Below are 4,634 nucleotides of genomic sequence, written 5' to 3'. Positions count from 1 at the left end.
GAAAACGTAGAGGCGGGCCCCCGCAGACACTCGGCCTCGCAGCCCATCGCCAGGGAGGAGACGGTATTGCTGCTGTAATGACTCCGTAATAACCGCCATGCGTCAGGAGATGATAATAGGAAGGAATCCAGCCGTCGAGTGCAAGATTCGCAGGACTTAGCGCTGACTGGCTTTGCGGCGGGAGGCGGCGGAGGCGCTCTCCTGAGGGAGATGCTCAGGGAGATACTCGGCCGCCGCACCTGGTCGCTCCTGTCCAAAGTTTTTGGGAAAGAAATGGTGGGAAAAAATGAAACTTGTTGCTTGAAATACCGCCATGCACACATGACGCATGTATGAAGAGGCTCATGATGTCGATTCCTATTTTGATCGCACGTTTGTGTAGAGTGGGCGAACTACGTTGTTGATCTTAAATGGCTTAGAGTTGGTCGACAGAGAGCTAGTCGACTACTGGCATGAGCAAGGGCGTTGCGCCCCGCCTACCCCCGCCACTTTCAGCTTCTCGCATGACGCAATGTGCGGCACCTTTGGAGGCGGTCGAAGTGCCGAGAAGAGGTCGCGGGTGCGGTCACCCTCTCGACCCGGCCCCCGCAGGCGGCGGCGAGGGACGAGGCCGGTGCGTGGAGTGTTCTCATGATTAATTCCGACAGTTCTCTCAGGCCCGAGATGATGAAGGAAGCGAGCGAGTATATTAATGGAGACGATAAAAATCCAACCGAGCGAGGTTGGCTGGCCTCGGATTCATTTCGCATCGAGCTCCATTTGAGCGATATTTTTAGCGAGGGAAATATTTAGTCTTTCCTTGAAAAGAACCCCGCCATTTTTTGGCCGGATGTAATGAACAGCGCGGACGATATTGACTGTTCGCGAGTCAAGTAAGTGCCGTTCGCAATGGCGTTGGGAAATATTCAAGAATTATTCTGAGCGACGAAGCCAGACTCCTCTCGGACAAACGCCCGTCGAAGGCACAAGGACCTTGCTGGCCGGTCCGTCCGTGTCAGTCAGTCCGTCTCAAGCGACATCAACATAACAAGATTACTTACCATAAACACGCAAGAATAGGAGCGCAGGCGATAGAGATTGGTTTTTGGGGGGAGGAGATTGCATCGTAAGTCAGCCACCAGAACCGCCAATTGCCGATATGCCCGTCAGCTGCGGATTGCCGGCGACCAGGCACGAGCGGCCGTGGCACAATGGAAAGGGCTCGGCGATTGGCTGGCCAGGACAATCAGGTCAGTCAGGCGGCCAGTCATATTGCCCATCGCGGAGATGATAGGCTGGCCATTCGACCGACGTGATTTGTTTTCTTTTCTATTGTTGTTTTGTGCTGTTGGTTGGAAGTATTGGTCGAGAACACCCTCGCCCCCGCCCGCTCGGACTCGCACCGTGACAGTCTGGTGATGAGTTTACTTGGGACGTGACACACGACACAGGACGCTCGGCGGATGGTGTCACCGGCTGCACTTGGCGGCTGTGTTGCCTCCGGGTGATTTATGTCCTGCTGCGTCTTCGTCGGGGTTGTTTCCTGTTGGTTTGTGTCTCACTTCCTGTGTTATGTATTTTGTTCAGATATAGTTATCCACGTACATTTTTCCACGTCTTGTTTGCTTTTTTATTATCTGAATTAATTTCATTCCGCTAATGCAGCTTTTGTCGGTGTTTCCCCTAGGATTTTGTCTTTGTTTTTCAAAATCCTTTCCTCCGATCGCTCTGTCTAATCCCTCCAGCTTTTATCTCATTTTTCTTTTCGGTCTCTGCATTTCCCTTTTGTTTTCTCTTCCTCGCCCTGATTTTCCTCTTTCCTTCCTTTTTTCAACAGTAACAATCTAATCAAACGTGTACGCCGAAAAAAAGATCATACATGATATAAAAATCGGTAATTTTCGCTGGATGAACTGATACCAAAATTGTCCTCTTTGTGTGGATAGTTTTACAGGCTTCATTTTGTTGCATGCGTTTTGTTATCACTTGTGCTTCTATTCATTTTTAAAGTTTAATATTAAACTAAACCAGAATAGATGCATTGTTACCAGATGCCCGAAAATAATTTATTCAGAGTAAAAAAAAAAAGGGACGTTACAACATCCGCGCTTAAACGACGATAATTTATTCTCGGTAAAAAAAATGTGTTGCCACATTGCCTCACGAATAATATCCCAGGCGATAATTCGATTGGAAAGTAATTGTGGTAACATTTCACACCAATGATACTAACTGCGCTCTCGTGTAAAGCTTCCCGTCCTTAGTGTAACGACCAGTGATGCGTCGTCGTCCTTACCGCGGCGACGGTGACATGACGCCAGATGGAGGGTCTTTGCGCTCTCTCTCGCTCGCTCTCTCTCTCTCTCTCTCTTTCTCTCTCTCTCTCTCTCTCTCTCTCTCTCTATACTTCTCTCTACCCCTCTTCTCTCTCTCTCTCTCTCTCTCTCTCTCTCCTTCTCTCTCTCTCTTCCTTTTCGTCTTTCCCTTTTCCTCCCTCCTCTCCCTCTCTCTCTCCTTCTTTTTCTCTCTCTTTTCTCTCTCTCTTTCTCTTCTCTCTCTCTTCTCCTCTCTCCTCTCTCTCTCTCTCTCTCTCTTCTCCCCCCTCCTCTCTCTCTCTCTCTCTCTCTCTCTCTCTCTCTCTCTCCCCCCCTCCTCCCTCTCTCTCTCTCTCTCTCTCCTCTCTCTCTCTCTCCTCTCTCTCCCCTTCTCTCTCTCTTCCCCTTTCCCCTCTCTCCTTTTCTCTTCTCTCCTCTCTCCTTCCCTCTCCCCTCTCTCTCTCTTCCTCTCTCCTTCTCTCTCCCCCTTTTCCCCCCTTATCTCTCTCTCTCTCTCTTCCCTCTCTCCTCTCCTTTTCCTCTCTCTCTCTCTCTCCTCTCTCCGTTCTCTCTCCTCCTTCTTCTTCTCTCTCCCCCTTTTTTTTCTCTCTTCTCTCCTCTCTCTCTCTCTCTCTCTCCTCTCCTCTCTCTCTCTTCCCCCTCTCTCCTCTCCCTTCTCTCTCTCCTCTTCCTTTTCTCTCCTCTCTTTCTTTCTCTCTCACTCTTCTCTCTTTCTCCTCTCTCTCTCTCCCTTTCCTCCCTTTCCCCTCTCTCTCCCTCTCCCCTCTCTCTCTCTTTCCCCTCTCTCTCTTTCCCCTCTCTCTTCCTCCTCTCTCTCTCTCTTTTTTCCTCTCTCTCTCTCTCTCTCTTCTCTTCTCTCTCTCTCCTCTCTTTCTCTCTCTCCTCTCTCTCTCTCTTTAAATCTCTCTCTCTCTGTCTCTCTCTCTCTCTCTCTGTCACTCTCTCTCCCTCTCTCTGTCACTCTCTCTCTCTCTCTCTGTCACTCTCTCTCTCTCTCTTTTGGGCCCCTCTCTCTCTCTCTCTCTCTCTCCTCTCTTTGGGGTTTTCTCGGTCTCTCCCTCTCTCTCACTCTCTCTCTCTCCTATCCTCTCTCACCCCCTCTCTCTTTTTCCCCCTGTCCCCTTCCTTTTCTCCCCTTCCCCCCTCTCTCCTTCCCCCCTCTCTCTCCCCTCTTCCCTCCCCCTCTCTCTCCTCTCTAACGCAATTTCTCTCTCTCTCTCTCTCTCTCTCCCCTCGCTCCCCTCTCTCTCCTCTCTCTCTTTCCCCCTCTTTTTTTCCCCTCTCTCCCCCGTCTTTTTCTCTCTCTCTCTCTCTTTTTTCCTCTCCCTCTCTCTCTCTCCTCTTCTCTCTTCTCCCCTCATCTCTTCCCCTCTCCCCGTCCCTCCTCTCTCTCCCTCCCCTTTTCTTCTTTCTCTCTCCTGGGCTTTCTCTCTCCTTTTCCCCTCCTCTCTTCTCTTCCCCTCTCCTCTCTCTCCCACCTTCTCTCCTCTTTTCTCACCCCCCTCTCCTCTTTTCCTCTCTGGGCCTCTCTTCTCCTGTCACTCCTCCTTTTCTCTGTCAAATCTCCTCTCTCTCCCCTTTCACTCCCCTTTTTTCCCCTCTCTCCTTTTCCCCTCTCTCTCCTCTCTCTCGTCTCCTCTCTCTCCCCTCCTGTCACCCCCTCTCTTCTCTCTCTCTCTGTCCCCTCTCTCCTCTCTTTTCTGTCACTCTCTTCTCCTTTTCCCCTCCTCTCTTCTCTCTCTTCCCCCTTTCGGTTTTTTCTCTCTCCCCCCTCTCTCTCCCCTTTTTCCCCCTCCTCTCTCCCCCCTCCCTCTTTGGGGGGTCTCCTCTTCTCTCTCTCTCCCCTCTCTCTCTCTTTTCTCTCTCTTTTTCCTTTTCTCTCTCTCCCATCTCTCTCTTTGTCACTCTTCTCTTTTCTCTCTGTCACTCTCTCTCTCTCTTTTGTCACCTTTCCCCTTCTTCCCCCCTTTTTCTCTCTCTCTCCTCTCTCTCTCTCTCTTTTCCCCTCCCCAAACGTTTTCTCCTCCTTCCCCCTTCTCTCTCTCTCTCCTTTTCTCTCTCTCTCCCCCTCCTCTCTCTTCCCCTTTTTACTCTCTTTTCTCTCACTCTCTCTTTCACTCTCTCTCTCCCCCACTCTCTCTCTCTCTCTCTCTTCCCCCCTCCCCTCCTCCTTCACCCCCCCCACCCCAAGCACCCGGGGGGGGGGGGAGCCCCCGGGGGAGGGGGCCCCAAGGGGGGAGCCCGTCGGAAATGGAAACCCGTCGGAGGGGGGCCCCTCGAGGGGGGGGGCCCCAAGGAGGGGAGCCCGACGGAGGGGAG

This window comes from Penaeus monodon, chromosome 41 (genome assembly GCF_015228065.2).
Source record: "Penaeus monodon isolate SGIC_2016 chromosome 41, NSTDA_Pmon_1, whole genome shotgun sequence".
In the NCBI taxonomy this organism is placed as follows: Eukaryota; Metazoa; Arthropoda; class Malacostraca; order Decapoda; family Penaeidae; genus Penaeus; species Penaeus monodon.
Note: the sequence above shows the minus strand (reverse complement) of the source record.